At 37.5% G+C, this 24,216-nt stretch overlaps 1 pseudogene; it reads left to right on the forward strand.

Moving 5' to 3' along the window:
• Positions 1-23,006, forward strand: part of LOC112858699 (bifunctional methylenetetrahydrofolate dehydrogenase/cyclohydrolase, mitochondrial pseudogene) — an 81,249-nt pseudogene extending 58,243 nt beyond the window's left edge.
• Positions 23,007-24,216: the final 1,210 nt, after the last annotated feature.

Here is a 24,216-nt window from a genome sequence, read left to right on the forward strand (position 1 = left end):
AAATTGAAAGCCAAGTTATAATACAATATAAGAAAGCGTGTTCCACTCTACATATAAAAATATTAAAAATGCTCTTCTGCTAACATAAACTGCATTGCATAATTTCTTATTTATTATGTATGCACATACATGCATAAAGTTTGATAAAAGGAGAGGAAACAGGCATAATGTTACAAAAAAGGAAGAATGTAAGAGAATAAGGCTGTGCTTTAATAAATGAACATTGCAACAAATGAATTATGAATTTAAGACTCTCCTCCCACCCTGAAGAAACACATTTTTCAAGTTGACGAGTCACCGTAACAGAACTGCAAGCTTCAAGTCATTTAAAAATACTGCTGTCTGAGTAAAAGAGAATACAACATACTAAAACCTCCAATTTGACTGATTTTTATTTTGCTACTTGATGACCAACCCAATCCAACCAGCCATGATTTAAGCCCATTCACTCCTGGACTGCTCAAAATAAATTCCCCTTGTTTCACTTGGACTAATTATTTCATCAAAATATCTTGCTTTCAGATACTGCTCTGTGTTTTGCTAGTAGCTTATAAATGATATCTGACAACTTCTAATACTTTGTGGCTGTGCAAATTAAGCTGTATGTTTTCTGGTACTTTTCTTCATATTCAACAAATATTGATTGAGCACTGTCTAAGTGGCAGGCATTGTTCTAGGCCCTGGGATTGCAGCAATAACAAGAAAGCCAAGGTCCCTGCTCTCGTGAAACATATATATAGTCAGGTAAGAGGAGACATATAATAAACACATAAACAGGTGAATGAGATGATTCCAGACAACTGTAATGCTCTGAAAAATAGAGTGGTCTATGAGATACAGCAAATAGGAGATGAGGGAAGGCTAGATCAGAGAAAACCTCTCTGAGAAGGGGGCACTGACCTAAAACAGAAGTCCTAAGAAAGAAACACATAAAAGTCAGAACAAACAGTAATCCAGGCAGGGTAACAGTGGAACAAAGTCCCTGAGCTAAGAATAAACTTTTCCTATTTAGGTATAAGGAAAAAAGCCATTGTGGCTGGAATCTAGGAGATGAAAGGAGAATAGCAAAAGATGAAATCAGAGAGGAAATCTGGGACAGATCACTTAGGACCTCACAGATCTTTGGAAAGGACTTTGAATTTCATCTTCATTGGGCTGGGAAGCCACTGGAAAGTTTTAAGTAAGGAGTGATATGACTTGAATTGTCCTTTGAACCCATTACTCTGGCTGCTGAATGAAGGATGGAGTGGAAGGGGGGTGGGGCATAAATGTGGAAGCAGGGAGAATAATTAGGAGGTCTCTGTGCTATTCCAGGTAAGAAATTAAATTGTCTTCAGCTAAAGTTTGCACTATGGGTTTGGTGAGGAGTGAGAAAATGTGGGACATATTTTGGAAGTAGGGTTTATAGGATTTAATGATCAATTAGATGTAGGTTGGAAGGGAAATGTCTCCTATTGAGATATTTTCTTTACTCCGTGGTGGCATTTCCTCTCAAACAACCATACTAGCCCTTATAAATAAACCAAGGTCAATGTAAAACTTCTTACCTTAACGTAAGTTTGTGTTTTGATTAAAATTATATCAACTCATAAGATCTATAGTGGTAAAACAACTCAATAAGTTCATTTTGGTTAAGAAAAGTCTCTAAAAATATCTGACTTAGAAGAGGAGAAGTCTTAATAAAAATAGTGATTTGGGGTGAAGAGTCAGAATCACTGACCAAACAGCTGCAAAAATTATGAAGTTAGATACCCCCTACCTGCCTTGCTTTAAAGCCAACTGCAAACCTACCAGAAAAGGGGGCACAATTCAAACCTTTTTGGAAATTTACTTTGGAATTAGTGAGTTTATCAGATATTTTTCTGTAGACATAGTTTTGTTTTTGTTTTGTTTTTATTTTCAAAAAGAGAGTAGGAAGAGAAAGGATGAAGCCAGGGCTCCTAAGGGTAAGATAGGAAATGCCTACCAGAGAAGAAAGTACAATAGAGCAGAGCCTGAAATTCCAAATATGAAACTGCTTGTAATGTTGTCCCATGTCAGCCTAGGTTAAGCAAGTAGAAAGGTGAGCTCTATATTAAGGCCAGTCTTTAGGAACAGATGGGATTTTTCACTCACCATTTTCTTTCTTTTACTCAACCAGGAGCCAGAAATAGGGTTATGGAAGAATCAGTGCTGCCCAGGGGATTGAGTCTGCATTTCCAGGAGAAGTGCCAAGGGCCTGGCTTTGGCAACTGGTAATACTGTGAATGTCCAAAGTTAGCAGTGGCAGCTCAGGGTCAGAACGCAGGCTGGGTCTCTAGCACATGGGTCCCCAAAGTAAGCCAGCCACCTCCGTTGGTGGCAATGCTGGCAGTACAGAGAAACGGTCTCAAATATTCTCACTGTGCCCAGACATTCTGGCGGTCTCCCGTGTACCTGAGCTTAAAAGAGATGTGGAGAGAATAAGCCTCTGAAACATTCCTTTTCAATGTCTTGCTGGTAGCATTCTGTCTCTTGCCTTAATTCTTCTGATTTTACACTTAAAAGCAATTGTCTCCACAATCCTCTTCAGTGAGTGCTCTAGTTTCCAATTTATATGACATTCCCATTTGTGTATCAGATCATTATGCAGCTCTTTGTTCAGCTAATTTTGCTTCTTCTTACCTTTCCTATTTTTCTTATATAAAAAGGTTATATTCGCCTTTCTTAGGCTAATTTTCAACTATAATATTGTTCTTCCTTTATGTTGAATTATTAAAACCCTTGCTGGAATTTCCATACAGTTTGAGAAATATTAACATGGAAAAACAAATGCAGCACACAAATCTAAGGCAGTTTCTACAACACAAACCAGTGGCATGTGGGGAAAGGCTCTAGGGGTTGATTCAGTCTGCAACTATTATTTTTAAAGCAAACAACAGCTGATTGTTTCATTTCTGGATCTTTCTGAATTTTAAAGATGAAAGGAATCTTACCATGTTATAGTAGTTGTGAGGGGAAAAAAAAAGGGAGAAGAAAATCACCCCTAGTCTCATAACCTAAAATAACCATTATTGTTTTTGAGTATTTCGCTTTGTTACTTCTTTATGTTTTAACTTTTGTTCTTGTTATGCGGAAAACAAATGGAATTCAAACCATTTGGATTTTACTGAGGAGTGTTTTCAAACCAGTTTATGTGTGAAGTCTCAGAAAATATTTCCTGTAGTGGTTGTAAATTATTTAGCCATTATTAGATACCTGAATATGGTGGAGATGACAGAAAAAAAACATTAAGATAGACGGAATCATCTTTATCCAGTCAGCATCCAGCTTAAATTAAACTAACAAATCAGAAAGCAAAAATTAGGGGACAAGGAAGCCCTAGATATTCTGAATAGGAGATAAGTGTATGTCATAGTCAGCCATTTCCAGAGGGTCCAAAGCAATACAAAAAGACTTTCCAGGGTAGAAATGTTTGAAAATAAACACCAAAGCAGCTAGGAGAAAGAAAACTTGACAAGTTTCACCCATGAGACATACACAAAGATATATTATTCATGCATAATGCAAATAATTCATTTTTTCAATACTTGTACAGTTGTCTGCATTTCTTTATATATGTATATATAACTGTCTCTGTCACATGTCATCTCTCGCAGATCATTAGTTCTTAAAGCAGTGATCTCCAGCCTTTTGAGAATTGAAAACCTCTATTGTTTGTTACTTGACAATGGCCCTACCCCAACCTCTCCCCCTACTAATAAAAAATAGGAGGTGGTTTGGGGAGCTTGAAATTATGTGACCTTTTACATAAATTAAAATCATTCAGATTTAAAGGAATTTTACAATTCCAGCTGCGATAACCAAGGATTTCTCCCCATCTTCTTCCTACCACATGTTATAAAACCTTGGTGGCAAGCCATTGTCTAAAAAAAAATTGAACTCTTTCTTTCTGAATTTTAAATATAAAAGGAGTCTAACTATATAGTAGTTGCAGGGGGGGAAAGGAAGAAATCACCCATAATTCTCACAACCTGAAATAATGAGTGCTGTTTTTGAGTATTTTGTTCTTTAACTTCTTTTATGCTTTAGCTTTATATTATTTTTAACATCATATAAGAAAGACATTATTTTAAGCATATTGTTTTCTAAAAAATACTAATACAGAAGGATCTAGAGAATAATAAACGAAAATCCCCACCATTCTCATTACCACCCTTCCCAGAGGTTGAACCTATTAACATCTTGATATGTTATTCTCATTATATTATTATGGATTTACATATACCCATGTGTTTGAACTATAAATATATAGCTTGGGCTTTTTTAATAATATTAGTTCATATTGTATACATTATTTAGCAACTAATTTTTTTTGCAACTGATTTTTTTAACTTAATATATTTTGGAAATTACTCTATGCCAGTAAGTCATTCTTTTAATTGGCTACATAATATTCCAACACACTAAAATCAAAAATTAATCTAAACACACCCCTACTGTGAGATATTTAGGTTGTTTCCACCTTTTTTTAAGTTTATTTATTTATTTTTGAGAAAAAGAGACAGAGTGTGAGTAGGGGAGGGACAGAGAGAGAGAAGGAGACACAGAATCAGAACCAGGCTCCAGGCTCTGAGCAGCCAGCGCAGAACCCCAAGCGGGGCTCGAACCCATGAAATTTGAGATCATGACCTGAGCTGAAGTCAGACACATAACCGACTGAGCCACCCAGGTACCTCTGTTTCCCACTTTTTTTGCTTTAAAATCAATAGTCTTACAAGCAGTGTATATATGGTACATACATGTTTGTACACATGTCTGTAGAATATATACCCGAAGTGAAAGTGGTGAACCAGGAGATATTTTAAATCATAATAAAGGCTGCCACATTACCATTATACATTATACATGTATATATATAATATATGTATGTGTATGTATATACATATATATATTATATACACATATATACACAATATACATTATATATATATGTGAAATGTTAAAATTATGTATCCTGCCTTTCTGATAGTTGTATAACAAATGGGCACAGAAATAAAGAATACTTTATTTAGCCATTTCTCTGTTGTTAGATTTTTAGTGGCTTCTAGTTTTCCACCAATATGAAAAAAATGCTATGTTGGAATTCTCTCAGAATATGGATTTTCAATGTTTTCTATGATGATTTCTTGGCATGGTTTATCATTTATGCATACTTTGGATTCTTTTCTAATTTTATTGCAGTATTATCAGTTATATTTAATTTTTCCTATTCATTAAGGTTTATGGGCAAATCTAGGGAGGTTGAACATCTTTTTCTATATGTATGTTTTCTAGAATTTCTTCTTTTGTACATTATGTCTCTGGGGGCTTTTGCCCACTTATTAAGAATATGAACTCTTCAATATTGTTTCCCAAACAAACAAAAACTAAACCAGCCCTGCAACAAATACTAAAGGGGACTCTGAGTTCAAAACAGAGACCAAAAGTGACAAATACAAGAAAGGGTCAGAGAAAGTCTCCAGAAACAACAACAAAACAAGTAATAAAATAGCAATAAATATATATCAATAATTACTCTGAATGTAAATGGACTAAATGTTCCAATCAAAAGACACAGGATGTCAGAATATGTCTAAAAAAAAAAAGAAAAAAACAGACCCATCCAAATGCTGCCTACAAGAGACTCATTTTAGATCTAAAGTCACTTGCAGATTGAAAGTGAGGGCGTGGAGAAACATCTATCACACAAATGGATGTCAGAAGAAAGTCAGAGTAGCAATAATACTTATATCAAACAAACTAGACATTTTTGTTCTTATATTGTTTTTGGCTGCTTTGGTATCAGGGTAATGCTGGCCTCAGAGAATGATTTTGAATGTGTTCCCTCTATTCCATTATTTGTAAGATTTTGATTAAGATTGTCATTAATTTTTTTTAATGTTTGGTGAAGCCTAGTGGTCTTGTGCTGGGAGATTTTTGATTCCTAATTCAACTTTCATCCTTGTTATTTGTCTAAGATTTCCTACTTGGATTCAAGAGTCGTAATTCACTGTTGGTAACTTGTGTGTTTTTAGAAATTATCTGGCTTTTTCCTAAGTTATCTGTTTTGTTACTACTGCATATAATTGTTTCTGGTAATCTGTTATCACACTACGTATTTCTGTGGTTATCTGTAGTATTGTTTTCTCTTCCATTTCTCATTTTGGTTTTTGAGTCTTTTTTTTCTTTTTTAAAATTTTTTTTTTCAACGTTTATTTATTTTTGGGACAGAGAGAGACAGAGCATGAACGGGGGGAGGGGCAGAGAGAGAGGGAGACACAGAATCGGAAACAGGCTCCAGGCTCTGAGCCATCAGCCCAGAGCCCGACGCGGGGCTCGAACTCCCGGAACGCGAGATCGTGACCTGGCTGAAGTCGGACGCTTAACCGACTGCGCCACCCAGGCGCCCCTTCTTTTTTTTCTTAATGTAGTTTAAGCATTGCCAATTTAATTTTTTAGAAAAACTGGTCCTTATTTTCAAAGTTATGTTATTGTTTATTCTGGTCTCCATTTTATTTATTTCTGATTTTCTTTGCTATTTCCTTCCTCTGCCAAATTTCAGCTAAGTTTCTTATTTTCCTAGTTCTTTGTGGTATAATGTTATTCGAAGTTTTATTAATTCAAGAATTTATAGCAAAAATTTCACTCTAACATCCGCTTTTGCTGCATGTCATAGATGTTTTCTTTTTCTTTTGTTTTGAGACATATTTTTATTTGCTATTTGATTTCTTATTTGGACCATTGCTTGTGCAGTAGTGTGTTGTTTAATATTTACATATTAAATACGTAATATTTACATTGTAGATTTTCTAGCTTTGTTTTATTGTTGATCTTCAGTTTTGTACCATTGTTGTTGGAAATATACTTGGTATGGTTTCAGCATCTTAAACTTGTAATATTTGGTATGTCTCTTTTTATGTGATTTAACCAGGAGATTCTTCTGTGTGTACTTGAAGAAAATGTGTATTCTATTTTTCTTGTATGGAATATTTTTAACATATCTTTTAGAACCATGTATTCTGAAGTATGCTTCAAGTAAAAATATTCTTATTAAAGTATGCATGGTATGATTTCAATTCTTGTATACTTATGAAGGGCTGTTTTGTGACCCAGTATGTGATCTATCTTGGAGAATGTTCCATGTGCACTCGAGAAGAAAGTATATTCTGTTAAAATATTCTTATTAAAAAACATAATTTAAAAAGTCTATTTTTTCATCTTAACAAAAAAAATAGTAAGTTGAACTATGAACTTCATGCTTTCTCCTACTCTTTCACTATTACAATGCAATAATAAAACAATAATAATTAACATTTTGGGATATTTATTTTATACTGGCTATACTTAACATTTTTCTCATAAGACAACTAAGGATTTTATCAAATAAAATCTATAGGTCTACTCTTTATCATTTCTTCTCTCACTTCAAAACAGAGAAAATCAATCTCTTTTTCAGAGTTTTAACAAATATCCAGTTCTACTTCTCTCTATCTTTAAATATTTGTCTTTCTAAATTCTCTGGATTTATCTTGGTCTATAACACTAAGCATCACATGGATATTTTTCCCTAAAACTGTTAGCTCTTTTTCAAATCACTTCTCACAACAGAGTAATAAATGCAACCACATGATGGTAATGAGAAAAACAAGAAAGGAAGATCATATATTTGTTCTCACAATAGGTCTACCGAAAGGAACAGAATATGACAAAATAAATGTAAAACTGTAGTAATTTGTAGGCTGACGAAATTTGCATACATGCCTGATATAAATTCTGCCCTTAATTATTACACTTCTATTACTTAGCATTAATATTACTCTACCACTACTTATGATTTTTGAAGCGGTGTAATCAGAAAATCAATGTACTTTTAGAAATCACAAGATAGCTCTCCTGATGAACTAGTTTTCCCAAATCAATTGTAAGTTCTTTAGTAGAAACATGATCTGTGTTTCTGCTCCTTTGAAATTCTCTATATGGCCCAGAAATTAATACATGGCTGACTATTAAGCCTTCAGCAAATATTGGTTAATAAGTGTAATATAACATTTCCTTGACTTCTTCCATAAAAAATTCTGGAACTTACAATGTGGCAAACACTGTTGTAGATGCTGGTCATCAGTAGCCACAAAACAGGAGTAGTCTCTGTCCTCATGGAATCTACATTCTTGTGGAGGAGACTGTATTCCTCCAATAAATTGTAGTTGCTAATTATAAGTACTCTGAAGGGAAAATACAAGGTAGAGTGGAGGAGGTGTAAAAATGAGATCTAAAGCACAAGCAAGACATGACTAGGTGAAGCAAGACATGATGAGATGAACAGATAAAGGGAACAGTTTATTTGAAAGAAAGTCTCAATGCACTCTAGAAGCCCATTTTTCAAATAATCATCTGAATGTCTACAAAAGAAAGTCAGGAAAAAGCAATGGAGAAAGTGTGAAGGGACAGGAAATGGGAAAGAATAATGATAGAACTCCACAATATCAAAGAAATTAGCTGAAAAGGAAAGAATTTAATTTATTACTTGTTGTTTATCCAAAAGATACTAAGTAACTGTCTTATCTATGTTCTTACCCTTAAGAGGCTGCCCCAGCCCATCTTTGGTAGCTTCAGCCTCTCTGGAATCATAGACTGCCTATAATACTGACAATGCTTAGCATATCTTACTTTCCACAAGATGCCTGCTAGCAGTATGGGTGTGAGCAATACAAGGCCTTAAACTCGGCAACAAAGAGTAGGTTCTGACAGAGTTGTAGAAAGACTAAAAAAAGAAAAAAAACCCACTCCTTCCCTTTCCCATTTTTTCTCAATCCTTTGCCCATTCAGCAAGCACTTCTACCTCTGTCACCATGACAACACATATCTAAAACAAATACGGAAAGTATTTTTGCTTTTTACACAGGAAATAGGGGACGATGAGCTTTAAAAAAAAAAAGTGACCTTCACCCCACATGGAGGATTCTCATCTCCAGAGGTGATGCTAATATCCCTGTCACTGTCTTACAGGCTCTGGGCATGGGCTGGCACGTGACACCCACTCAAGAGAACTAGAAAAAGTCTCAGACGGATTCAGGAGCTCCTGAGAAGTTGGTATCCTTAGATTCCAAGTGTTCTCCCCATTCTCCAATGTCAATCAACAAAAGAATTTAAATTATCTAACTTTATATATTTATCACCAAGTGGCTCTCTTCATAGATGAGAAAATACAGGATATTAGAGAGAACTTGCAGAACTGACCAGTGAGAAATATGGAGAAGAAAACAAAGGCTATGGAAGGTTGAAACCACATCTCTGGTCCATTCAAATATTTTCAGAGCTACCCTCAATAGTGCTTAGGGTAAGGGTTGGTTACTTTCACTGTATTTAAATACCAGTTCCTTCAGTTTATCATTGTTTTCATTGTATTTAAATACCAGTTCCTTTGGTTTGTCAAAGTCCAAAATGAAATGATCTCTCAAAGTTTCTAATGTAGGTAACACTCAGGTTACATCCCTTGTTGTGAAAATCAAGCCCTTTCGCAGCTGTAATGAAAGCCTTGTTTTCAATGGAAATATGGAAAGAAATCCCTTCTCACAGAGGCAGCGTACCATCAGGCAGATGCACTCTCATTGGAGTGGCATCTTTAGTCCCTAGTGGGGTGTTCAGGGTCAGAGGTTCCAGGCTTGGTCAACATCTCACACATTTTCTTGACAGATGGATGTCTTTGGCACCTTAGCTAGTAAACAACAGCATCAATGCCTATGATTACTTCTTCATCTCTCCTGCCAACCTATAAGAAAGAGGTTTCTTTAGCCTTAAAAAAAATATGTAAACATTGCTTCCTATTTTTAATTTTCTGTTATTCTAAAATAGATCCTAAAGAGACCACATTCAAGTTTTGATAAACATTGTGTAGGAAACATCCATAAAAAACTTGAAATCCATTAAGAAGGAAATAGTGTTGTTTCATATTTACAAGTTGTTCTGATGAGCACTGAATAGAGTTGGTGCCTACGCCTCACCAACTGGGAAGCAGCATGAACAGAACACCACTGTCTCTGCTTCCAAGACACTCAGGGATCTCAGGTCAAGATTATTACCTAGAGAAGGGCCTATAAGAATTACTAGAGGAAATTTTTCAAACCACCCATTTGCTTCCCTGGTTGATCCAGATATATTCTTCTCCCCAGTTAAAAACCACACAGGTAGACAGTGTGGTTTAGTAGTAATCGCGAGCACAGTCTGAATAACAATTGATGCCATTCATTGTCTGTGTGATATCAGACAAGTTAGCAGGCTTTCTTTACCTCCATTCCTCATCTGGAATATGGGGTTATCATGAGATTAAATTAGATGAGCACCATGCTGGTACATCAGAACATACTTGTGTCCACTTAACTGTTCACATTCCCATGTGAGAACAATCTCATTATCCCTGATTTGGAGATGAAAAACTGAGACCCAGAGAGGTTAAAAGACCAAACCCTGTTCAGAGCTGGAGTATATCAGGGCTCATCTTCTTCCCTCTCTTCTTTCAATACCTTCTATACCACAGCACACTGTCTTGTCCCTCTGTCTCATTTCACTCTTCCCTCTTCTGTTGGTAGCTGTTGTTGTTTGTTGGTTTCCTACCTACATTCAGTTGGTACCAATAATCTATTTCCTAAATCAACCTAAAGAATACCTGCATTCCTTCAAGGAAAAATCCATGTAAAGCCAAAAGGGAAGGCTTCACTAGTGCCTGATAATGAATATTACAATTCTGTTATTATTAATATTGTCATTAAGGACTTAGGGGACGGATGGTACAGAGAGTTAAGGAAAATAAATCAGCAATGAATGTAACAAGTGTTGTTCTGCCTGTCAACTATTAATAAGGTATATGGAAATCCATTCTAATAACGTTGTTTCCCTTGAGCAGATTATTGATGTGATCCAAATATTGAAAATCAATGTTACACATGTCCATACTTTCAAAATATTTGATTCGCTAGCTTATTAGCATATTTAGTACAAGATGTTTGGCAAAGAGATTGATCACTTGCAATTCACATGAATATATAAAATTACGGTAAAAAATAAGACTTTTGACTGATTGATAAATATACTTTTGGGGGTTCTTAGAATATTCTTGTCATAATCTCTAAGAAAAACCCTATAGCAAAAAAATTATCTGGTTTGACATGTAAATATCCTTTTGTTCTACAAGGAACTTCAAGAAGCTTCTAGAATAAGGCTGTGGTATCAGAGAAGGGGCAGAGAAAATTTCAGGGATAGCGTATTCATGGATAAGGTCTACATATCACCAAGGCACCCAGGAAAGTCCTGAAAGGAAACTCAGTCCCTGGCTCTCTCAATCCAATTCCTTGCTGGACATATTAAGTAGAAGACGCACCATGCCCAGGGAAGGATTCTCCCTGAGGCCTCTTGAGCATGTCCAATTAACCAGAGTAAAGACAAAATGGGGAAATGCTTGAAAGAATAAAACCCAATCCCTAAAAGCTATTGATTTCCCACATTAAACATCTCTAAGAATTATTCCCTATCAATATCCTAGCAAGTGATATAAGTAATTCTCAAGTGTTACCCTTGCTCCGTATTCATCTGCTAATCAAATCAGTGGATGAAGGAAAGACATTATTACAATGAGGCATGACGTACCTCTTCAGTCTCATCTCCATGGAGGATTACAGGCTTACTCCTAAAAGTGCTAAGTACTGGGATAGAAACTACTTAAACCGGATGGACACAGAACATTGAGATCCAATATTTGAACCACATCAAAACCATATTTAAATAAAATTATGGCATAAAAATGGAATTCTATACTCCAAATCAGTCTAATTAGCTTTACCATAATCTCATCCAAACTGTTCCCATCTACAATGCCTTCCATAGGCTTCTCCATGTATAGAAATACTATTCACCAATATCAGAGTCCAACTAAAAATTTCACTTTCTCCACCAAGTCTTTCTTTACCATCTGGCACCACTTCCTTTCCATTTAATGAACGCATTCATTTACTAAACAAGCAAGTATTGAGTTTCTACTGTGTTCTGGAATGATCAATTACTCCTATAGGCTCCAATTTATTACTGATTCCATTCAACAAACATTTAATTAGCAACTATCATGTGTAGTCACTGCAGCAAATGTAGGAGGTACAAACATAAACTGTACATCATGATTTCAAGGTTTTAAATTTTAAGAGGATCAAGTAATTATTAATTATACTGTAATGAGTTGAATTAATCTACAGAAAGATATATGGTTTTCAAAACATACTATGTAATTCATAGGTAACGCACTAATTTGGCCCCAAGGGTTTGGGTCTAGGGACTCTTGTTTAATTTATAGATTGTCTCACTTTGTGTTTATATAGTAACTTAAGCTACTGGTTATGATTTCATATGTGGTTTCAGATTTTCCAACTAGACTGAAAGTTTATTGTGGGCCAAAACATGCCATTAATTTCTATATGTTCCATTAAGTATTCTGAATAATATTTCACATACACAGACACACAAAGTACCCTAAAATTATTGCTAGTAGGTTGGCAAGTTTGTATATCTGGTAACTAGAAATAAGTTTCTGGAATTTTTGAAGCCACAGTTGCAAACTAAGATGACTTCGGGCCAGTCTACAAGAGTACTTTGCTTGTTTTCATGTTTGCTGCATAAAACTTTAAATTTTTAAAGCCTCTGATTTGATACATTTCATTAAAAAATCCAGATTTTTGCACTGCCTTGGAAAATCAGACAACCTGGTAGAATTTACACAGATTCTCTCATGGCAGCAAATCTTATTCATTTATTGTCTAAGTCACCAGTCTCTACCCAGTTGACTTTACTCATTTGCATGACTTGTGTGGGCTCTGTATGTATGGAGCTTGCAACCTGTTTTAAGCATTAAGATTTAAGTAAAAGATCTGTCATCTCCAAATTCCCATGTGCCCCTTGTTGGACAGATAATTTGCATTCTTCATAGCTTCCACCCTTTACCCTGAATTTGAAGGCAATTATTTACGGGAGAATAGGAAGAGAAAGGATAACCTGTAAAGACAGGTGGTGTGTACTGAGGGCACCCATGACCTGGGAAGGGGAAGTTGTTTCTTATTTTACTCTCAACTAAGAACTGGTCCAGCTATGCTATGTTCTCAGAGAAGAAAAAAAAAGTGTCTAACCTAGTAAGCAACTGCTATTACACTGGATCATGACCTTCTCTTGGGGCTCAAATGTTGAATAGAATTTGCTGAGATTTTGCGTGGGGAAAAAGCAAAGTATTAATCTGGCCTTTTGTTATTAACGAAAAGGGGCATTGATAAACATTACCATCCTTTAATCCTCAAAGAATAATGCCATCCATTAAACTGCAACAGGAGAATGTATTGTCATGGATATCTAATCCATCATCATCAACCACACAAATACTCATCTTGTTGGATAATTGAAAGGGTAACAAACTGGCAGCTAAGAGATCAAGGAAGGCACTCATTTCTCTGGGCCTCAAGTTCTTAGATCCTACAGATATAAAGAAATACACAAATTTCCCTATCCTTCAAGAGTTTTGTAGGGAAAAAGAGATTCATAGAGAAAAAAAAAAAAACGTAGCAGAAGCTGGATGCAGTCTTTGCCCAATGAGAGAACAGACAAGTATAGAATTTCAAAGGAAAAGGCAATTTCTTGGAATGATAAAGAGAGGGTTCACAAACAAAGTGGGATTTGGGATGGGCACTGAAATGTGGTTGTTCATCAATAGGCATAAATAGAAGAAGGACAATGGGCAGGCCTTCCATCGTGGAGATTCATGTGTGGATTTCTTCCTTGCTGTGACTGCCACCATGGAAGAGACAGTGCTTCTCATGAAAGTCCTGCTCTCTTTTCCACATCTCACATCCATTTCCCACAATGCTGATCCTGGCCATCTGATTTACCTATTTAAACCCTCAATGTCTTTTACCTACAGGATATAGCGCAAACTCCCAAAAATGGCACAAGAGTTTCTGGGATCAGACCCCTGCAAAGCCCTCCAGCCCCATGACTTGCACCTCTCTGACTTGTTCTTACACTCCAGCAATATACAAACACAAAGTCCCCAAAGGGATCACACATATGTTTACTGAATAAATTCAGCATAAATTCACTTGCTGAAGCTGCCTGTACCCCTTCAAATGCCTCCCCTACACTCTTCACCTGACTAATTTCCACTTTAACTGGCTAATTTCCACTCATTCATCGAGGGTCAGGCTCATCCCCTCTTGCTTTCTGAACCCTTCATTTACTATACTTGTAACTACTTGCTCAGTGTCTGTTATCTCCACTAAATGGTTAAGATGGGAAATAAATCTATCATCGTTGCCTCTGTATCTCTAGCATCTATTAAAATGCCTAGCACACAATTATTTCTCAAGAAATACTTGTTCAATGAATGAATGAATGAATGAATGAATGAATGAGTTAGGAAATAGCAAAAGGAATAGGGGACAGTAGTGCAAAGAGCACAAATGGTACTCAGCCTCAAATTTCAAAATAAACACAAGCTTCTGATTTGTTATTATCTAACTTCAAAGAGTACATTGACATAAGGCAACTATACTTATCTCCTCTGACAGTCCAAGACCCAGAAGTCAGGCAGGATCAAATGCTTAACAATATCACCCAGCGTGCTTGCTATCCCACGGTATTAGAGTTGCAATGCTTGGGCATTTGAGTCAGAATGCCTTTAGGTTCAGACTTCACAATCAAGCCCAAGCATGTTGCTATGGAAAAACAAGATCCACTTTTGCTCCTACCATGTAAAACATGAATCTCTTGTTATGATATTTTTAGCTATAATGGAAAATCAGGCTTAGACAAATAACTCATAATTACGGCAGGGGCAACTGATGATGAGCTAAGAATTCAGCATTTTAAATGCCAATGCCTCTTTTATCCTATCATAAATCACTGTCAATTCTGCTTTTTAAAGGAAAATGAGAGCACATTCCAGGTGATGGCCACTTAAAGAGAGAACGCAGATGGCCTTAAATATTTTAGACTGGCTCACTTAAAATGTTTTTGACTTTTGCTTGCTCCTTCCCTTGGTGGAATTGGAATACAGGCTTAAAATTCCTTTTAATGCCAAACAGCTGCTATTTTGCTTTGTTTCAATTAAAATTGAATGTAGCTGCCCCAGATTCCCTACCCATGTGGAGCTGCAGAAGATGTCACTGAACATCACCACCAAGCCCTGGAAAACGGTGCTATGCATGTATACTAATGAGCCACGGGGTATTTGGAGAGAAGGAGGAGGAAAAAGAGGGGGGATTCTGACATTTACGATACTATAGCACCAGTGTAAAGCTATCAGCACATTAAATTCTCAGCTATATGACTTGGAATAAAATATTCAGAGTTAAGATACCTTAGAAATTATCTGGTCAGATCCCCTTTCATAATTAGAAAATTGGGCCCCAGAGAATCTTAATGATTTGCCAAAATCACGTATCTGCTCTGTGTCAAGGCCTCATCCTTCTGCCTTGACAATGCACCCAGCCCTCAGCATCACAGAGGCACTTTTTTTACATTTTGACTTTAATTCAGTTTTCATTACCTTAGCATGCAGTCAATACCCAGTGAACTCCCACTTTCACTCTCTCTCCCTTTCTCTACATTGTTGTTTTTTTTCCTGTCAGCTAGAAATTCTACTTTGATCTGGGTAACTGTTCTCTGTATCCTAAAAAACCGGCAGAAATAACCACAATGGTAATTTTCACTCATATGAATAATTTGGTCAGTTCCATACAAGGCACAAAGGGAAACAATCTCAATGATCTTGAAAAGAAATTTTAACATTATTAATAGTGTCATCTGAGAAAACACAGTTATGAAATATCTTTTATGCCTTTTTCTACCTTTCTTCAATTTTGATTTGTTCCTGAAACCCAGTAGGTATCTTGTTACTGACAAAAGCATAATATTTGGACAGATAAAAATCAGAGACAGTCCTTTAGAAATTCCACCCCATGGTAACAGAATATATGTAATAATTAGGGTAGGCTAGCTTTTGTAACGAATAGGTCCCAAAATGTATGACAGCTCTAATATAGAAGAAGTTTATTTCTTACACACTTAATAGTATTGGACCATGAATAAAGAATGGAGGGGGAGCCTCCGACTTTCATTCACAATTCATTGGCTAAAATTCAGTCTCACTGCCTCACCTAACTGCAAGGCAGGCTGGGAAACGAGGCTCAGCTGAGTTTCCAGAAAAAAGAGAACATGCCACTTGTGTGATAGAAAATCTATTTTGTCCCCTATGATGTCTCTCAACTGTGTGAACAATATCCCAAGGCTAAATAAGTAAATATCATCTTTGAATTGACCTTATTTATACTCAAATGCTTCCACAGTTATAAAGTTAGAAAATCAGAGGCACATTGCTTCTTCCAAACCAACTAAGGACTTCTAAGATTAAAGATGTAGCAAATGCCATAAGTTAATAAATAATAAGTCCAGCCAATAAACCAAGTACATGTAGTGAACTTCACTGATATTTTTCCACTAAAACTATGTATCTACACATATCTAATCATGTTTTAATACAGTTTTTGTAATTAGTTCAGCTTTAAAACTAAACGTATTCAACTAGTCACTAAAACAACCCTACGTGATTGTATTGACCATTTCCTTGGAAGCTTCCTTTTACGGAGTACCTGCTCTTCATCAGATACTGACCTATGGGACATGATGTGTCCTTATCTATTATGTGTCCCAATTTTCAGATGGGAAAACAGAAGCTGAAAGATAACTAAGTTGTCCAAGGGTAAGGGTTCCGAACAAATCCAGGTCCACCTGATGGCAAAGCCACATGGTTTCTGCTGTGGTACAGTGCTTTCCAGTTAGTTCTTTAAACTGTTTAGATAAACTGCATGGAGCTTCAGCCTGGATATCGGGATATTCTGAAAATGAACTCAAAGGGGTTTTCCCAGACTTAGAGTAAATAGCATAGTCATGATTTGACAGGGCACATGACCTCCCTCTATGGCCACCTACCACTTAGCAACAAGGGGAAGGACTAAGCCAGAGGGGTGAATTTTACTTGATGTGTTCCTCCTAACTCTCCCCTTTTTCATCCAGTTTTAGGCCTTGCCAGCCTCTGCTTTGGGGAAATGCAGACTGGGAAGGCAGGATCAAGCCTACTCAGAAATACAAGCCGAGGTATTATCCTAGCAACTCCCTAAAGCAATTGTAAACACTGTCTGCCTAAGCCTTAAGTGCTACTGCCTGGCAGTGTACAATGCAAAGTTCAAAGGTTTGTTCATTACCATAATGGGATATAAGCCTTTGCTGTTGGCTGTGGAATAATGAAGATAATTCTTGTGGATTGCTCCTCAATCTGTGTTTACTTAGGTTAAAGAAGTTTGTTGTCTAGCCTTTTTGTCTTTTGTTCCTTTTTTAATTTCTCTAGAAAACCTCTTCTTTCTATGACCAGTTCTAAGATAATATTCAATAAGATAAAGGGCAGAAAATTATAAACTGAGTTTTTCCCCCACAAAATACCTTATCCTTTAACTTTTCGTGGTTAATAAGCAGCACATCACTTTAGTACTTCTGTATTTGCCAATAATGAGACATGTTAGCCTGACAAAGGCAGATTTAATTAAAACACACACACACACACACACACGCACACACACATACACACACACACAAAACAAATGTGTTCACAATATTGCAAAAAATTGGCAGGAAGGAAATAAGAACATACTGAAAAAGTAGAACATCTCTTTCTCCTACACGATCACTTTAGCTACAATTATGATAACAAACACACAAAGCAAAATAAAATAAGGGTTTTTCATCAGTGCATTTTTAGGGTTAACATTTGAACATAAATTAACTTCCTCTGTTTGACATGCTCCTGTTCACGCAGATTCAAAGCCAAAAACCTATACAGGATTTAATTTTTTAAATCATTCATGCCACACCTGTTCCAGAGATGCACATTTCAAAAGGGATGTAATGCCTCAACTTCGGGAACACCGACCTAACAAGAGAAATTAGGGAAATTAATCACACTGTTCTCTGTGCTTTATAATACTTGAAGCCAAGTCAGCTCATAGGTCCCTCCTTTGCCAACAGCAAGGACTTATTCCAGAAACTCTTTTGAATCTACAGTGAAGTAAGAAACTTGAGCACTTATCAAACAGGACTTCTCCTAGTGCCCCTCAGAGCTGGAGAGTTGTCAGGGGAAGAGCAGAAGGAAAGGAGGGAGAGAAGGGGTAGATATGGTCTGTCCCTCAGCCCTGCTCCTCATGACTTCCTGAAAAATGACTGGGATGCAGCACAGTGGCCACACCTTCCTGAGCACCTAACCCACTGAGGTTCACCTGACTCAGTGAAGATACAGAGTCCTTACTTGTCAAGAAACTGTCCGAAGAGCAAAACCAGTCTGGGAGGAACAGACCATCTTTCCTTTATTGTAGCTTCATCCTTCCTTTGTGTCCCTAGGAAGAGGGCTTATAGTTTCTGACCTCTAAAAAAAACCACTATAATAATGAATGTTCACCATCCCTCAACGTCCTTTCCTCTCAAGTTATCCCTCCCTTCATCAAGCCAGCCTGGTGATCTTGCTCCTTCCTTCAGAAAACTCTACCACCCCTCTGGAAAGAGAATTCTTATGTGACTTAAACGTTAGGGTCCTCAGGCTTTAGCAAAGTGTTTAATTAGGTACTCAGTGCAAACTCAAGAAGGGAAAGATCAGAGGAAAAGGGAGATCTAGTGTCATGAGTAAAAGCCAAGATCGTTGCTCAAATTAACGTTTCTTCACACTAGCAGGAAGGGCCATAACTGTTTTCCTCACTAGTGTATCTAAAAAGCAAGCACATGCCAAGGTAAGCACTAATTTTTCCCTGAGGACAATCAAATCTAATCATTTATGAAGAAAAAGCATTCCTCCAAATCAACATGACTTGGGATGCTGCCCTTTGTAAAACAAGAATCCTGGTATTTCAGGGCTAGACATTTTTCATTCTTTTCTGAGCCAAGCTTCCCTTTTAGGGACCACAAAAGTAAGTGGGAGGAGCTCTTCCTTTGCAAGCTAGGAGAAATGGTATTAATTCCAATAATAACTTTTTTTATTCCAAATCCTCAACAGTACCCAGACACAAATTTCATCCTGCCATCGATGCACAATGTCCTGCTTGATGATGAAGATGAAAGACAAAGAAGAAAGAGACATGACCTCCAAGCAATTTATAGGCTAATGGGACCACATTGGTTATCTATTGATGTATAATAAATTGTTCTAAAATTTAGTGGCATAAAACAATAAATATTTATTATATCACCATTTCTTTGGTCAGGACCTGTATAAAGCTTAGCTGAGTGCCTCTGCCTCAAGATTTCTCATGAGGTTACAGTCAAGCTGTCAGCTAGGGCTGCAATCTTATCTGAAAGCTCAGCTGAAGGAAATCCAATTCCATACTCATTCACATAAACATTGATCCCTTGCCACACAGACCTCTCCACATGGCAGCTTGCTTCCTCCAGAGCAAGAGACCCAGAAAAAGAATGAAAGAGAGCATTTAAAACAGAAGCCAAAATCTTTTTATTAGCTAGTGCCACAAGAGACCTTCCATTACTTTTGCCACATTCTATTCATTAGCAGAGAATCAGTAAATCCAGCCCACTGTTCAAGAGAAGGGGATAATATGAAGGTATGAACACTAGGAGGCAGGGATAACATCCTGTTATGAGGCAGGGCCATTTTAGAGACTGCCTACCACAAAAACACAAAGACAAGCAAAAAAAAAACAACTAGACAATCTATCTTAAGTGAGAATTATAGGGTTTAAGGATGAAGAAATCACTCTTGTTAGAAAAATAAGAGATTTCAGCACAACAAAAGAGAAAGCATTTAAGCTGGGCCTTAACAAATGGACAATAATAAGTAGAGATGACTGAAGGGTGTTTAAAGCTACAATAAAGGCATAAGCAGAGGTAGAATAACAAGAGAGTGGAATGCTCAGGTAATGGCACTTCGGTGGACTAACATGTGGGTCTACAAAGATAACAACAGACTTGGTTTGTTAATTGTTTTAATAGATATAAGATTAGTTCCTTGCAACCAAAAAGCAACATGACGTAGAAATAATATGGACTTGGGCCTCATGAAACCTAAGTTCAAATCTTAGCTCCTCGATTTAGCTTCCTATGGGACCTTAAGCATGTTATGCAAATTTTCAAAGCTTCCTTATCTGAGAAATTATTACGCATTTTTTATTAGGCATTATTAGGCTGCCCTGCAGCCTGGGGGGTGAGAATTAAATGCATGGGATACATCTAGTATAACCCTTGAAACATGGTGGAGGGGCGCCTGGGTGGCGCAGTCGGTTAAGCGTCCGACTTCAGCCAGGTCACGATCTCGCGGTCCGTGAGTTCGAGCCCCGCGTCGGGCTCTGGGCTGATGGCTCAGAGCCTGGAGCCTGTTTCCGATTCTGTGTCTCCCTCTCTCTCTGCCCCTCCCCCGTTCATGCTCTGTCTCTCTCTGTCCCAAAAATAAATAAACGTTGAAAAAAAAAAAATTAAAAAAAAAAAAAAGAAACATGGTGGAAATTCAATTGTCAGGTTCATCTTAAAATAAAGAGTTGTCTTCATGAAAAAATGCTCAACATCACTCATCATCAGGGAAATACAAATCAAAACCACAATGAGATACCACCTTACACCTGTCAGAATGACTAACATTAACAACTCTGGCAACAACAGATGTTGGCGAGGATGCAGAGAAAGAGGATCTCTTTTGCACTGTTGATGGGAATGCAAGCTGGTGCAGCCACTCTGGAAAACAGTATGGAGGTTCCTCAAAAAACTAAAAATAGAACTACCCTATGACCCAGCAATTGCACTACTAGGTATTTATCCAAGGGATACAGGTGTGCTGTTTCAAAGGGACACATGCACCCCCATGTTTATAGCAGCACTATCAACAATAGCCAAAGTATGGAAAGAGCCCAAATGTCCATCGATGGATGAATGGATAAAGAAAATGTGGTGTGTATACACACACACACACACACACACACACACACACACACACACACACACACACACAATGGAGTATTACTTGGCAATCAAAAAGAATGAAATCTTGCCATTTGCAGCTACATGGATGGAACTGGAGGGTATTATGCTAAGTGAAATTAGTCAGTCAGACAAAAATCATATGACTTCACTCATATGAGGACTTTAAGAGACCAAACAGATGAACATAAGGGAAGGGAAACAAAAATAACATGAAAACAGGGAGGGAGACAAGACAGAAGAGACTCATAAATATGGAGAACAAACTGAGGGTTGCTGGAGGGGTTGTGGGAGGGGGGATGGGCTAAATGAGTAAGGGGCATTAACAAATCTACTCCTGAAATCATTGTTTCACTATATGCTAACTAATTTGGATGTAAATTTTAAAAAATAAAAAATAAAATTAAAAAAAATAAAGAGTTGTCTTTTATTTTCTATATTGCTTCTGGTATCTCCCACACAATAGGGCCTCAAATAAACATTTATTAAAAGAATGAATGAATATATAGATGATAGATAGGTAGATAGTCTGGCATGCATTAATGAACAGATTCACCTGTCAATCAACTGGCAAGTTTCATCATTACAGGTTATTCTTTGCACAAGCATTCCTTGCTGGAATAACAATGCATATTTTACCTGCTTGTCCAAGAAGGAGTAGGGATTAACTAGATAAATAAGTGACCTTCAAATAAGTTCTCTGTACATATTAGTAGTATTTGCTAAGAGTAGCTAATACTGAAAAATGGCAAGTAGCAATTAGCTAGGTTCCAAGGGCATCTCTATTTATATATTAATATCCTTGCTTCAGACTTCAGGTTGATTATAAAAATAAAAAATAAGAGTTTAAGACTGCTGAAAAGGTAAATAAATCAAGACAGAGCACAAATATGTGTCAAAAAAGGCAAGGAGAAAGAGTGCACAGAAATACAGGCCACAAGAGCCTGCATTATGAGGGTGGTGTTCCATAGTTTTGAAATGTCCTGTATGGTACACCTTCTTTCTCCTTTCTCCTCTTTCATCATCCTTTGTCTTGTCTCTCCCTCCATTTTCTGACTTTTCTCCCTCTTCTTACTTCATCTTCATCTACCCATTAGTTCCTTCTGTCTCAAAATCCCTCCTACATAAAAATCTATTATTTCTATTTGGCTTCTACTCAGCCTAATCTTATCCTTGCCATCAGCACGAGGGACAAAAAGCCATTATCTTCTCAGGTCAACAGAAGGCAGTAAGGATATGAACTAACCTAAATTGAACATCTACTGCATGGCCAATCTGAATCAGTTATGTTCTTACCTGTTATGCTTACTGCCTCCCAATAAGAGAACTAGGAATGCCAGAGCCTTCTATTTAGAATACTCTCTTAATTAAATATCCTCCAATCTCCTTACTTCTGGGACCACTTTGCGTGAGGAAAGGTAGGAGACATTCTGTTGTTCCCAGAAAAAGTCCATTCTGCCAAGTAGACAGGAATCCTGCAAAAATAATTTGAGACACTGAGCAGTATTTGAAGCAAGAGGCACCGCTCTTCATAATTATCAAGGTTTTAAAAACTACCTTGAGTGTCAGGAAAGAGAGAGTCAGATCATCAATGGTGACAATTTTGCACTAGAGCTTTCACTCTAAAAGTATTCCTGAAAATGTACTTGTTTACGAACAGGGGAGCTGTGGTGGGGATTCCAGCTGCTCACAAAAGTCCTTTGTCTCTTCCACCTGGGCACAACTGTACTATACTTCCCAGCTTCCACTGGAAACATTACTTTTGAGTGACTGAGCTCAACTAAATGTGGGAAGAGTTGACTGATATCATTTTCAGGCCCAAGTCTTAAAAGCTTCCTTCATGCACTGGCATTCATCTCTTTATAGATGGCTGTGATGTTGATCCCTACATTGACATTGAAAGCCACATAGTGAAAATGGCAGAGACACAGAAGTCCTGGTCCCTCGATGATGACCACTGACCAGAGACACTGCCTTGGACTATTATGTGAACAAGATATAAACTTCTATTGTATATGACATTTATGTGTCCCAGAGTATCTTTTGAAGGTCTACAGCAACTGGTCTATCCTAACTAATACAGGAGGAAATTGTTTGATGAGGCACCTAGATACAGATATGGAGTTGTGATCATAGCAATTGAATAAGTTTTCACCAAAACAGTGGCTCTTAATTGTTTAGAGATCACTTACTCTCTTTGTAAAATCTGATAGAAATTAAAAACACTCTTCTCTGAAAAATTCACATGAACCCAGACACACACACACACACACACACACACACACACACACACACACACACAACTGGATTGAAAGTGATTAAAATATCTTTTTTTCAAGTTTACCTGTTTATTTTTGAAAGAGAGAGAGAGAGCAAGTGAGCAGGAGCAGGGGAGAGGCAGAGAGAGGGAGAATCCCAAGCAGGCTCTGCACTATCAGCACAGAGCCCGACAAGGGGCTGGAACACACAAACCGTGAGAATGTGACCTGAGCCAAAATCTAGAATCGGACGCTTAACTGACTGCACCACCCAAGGGCCCCGATTAAGATATCTTTATCAATCATTTACTATGTGTGGCTGACTAGTTGATACATGCCAGGGTTGCAACAGGGAACTAGGCTACCAGTCCTTGCCCTAGTAGAGCTCACAGTCTACTGGATCTAGGCAAGGAGTTATTTTTGCCTGCAATCTGTCCAAGACACTTGATCTCTTTAAGAACCCCAAGAACTACAAATCCCCCCATCAAACCCTATTGCCTTGCAAAATCACCACCGGCATCTCCCTTCTCCCACAGATCTCCTCTCTCCCTACCTTCAACACTGGCACACCCCTCCCACTACGACCAGTGCCCTCACTTTCCACACACCCATCCCTGGCTTCTCCTGATTACTGCTCCAGGAAACTGAGGAAGGTATTCAGTGAGCCTGGGCCTCTGTTGCCCTCTGGTGGTGAAACACAACACTGGCCTGAAAAGCATGCCATCCTGGAAGCCTCACCGTCTCCCCATACTGGTGTCGCATTAACCCTTCAGGGTCCTGTGCTGCCCCAAAAGAAGACTGAAAAGACAATATAATATGATCAGTGTTGCAGCGTATGGACAGATCAGGAAACACTGTGCTATACTCCTGCTCTTCAAAGTTCTGCATCGTTTTCTCTTACCCTTTCCTACAT

This window comes from Puma concolor, chromosome B1, assembly GCF_028749965.1.
Source record: "Puma concolor isolate L17-30 chromosome B1, mPumCon1.1.hap2, whole genome shotgun sequence".
In the NCBI taxonomy this organism is placed as follows: domain Eukaryota; kingdom Metazoa; phylum Chordata; class Mammalia; order Carnivora; family Felidae; genus Puma; species Puma concolor.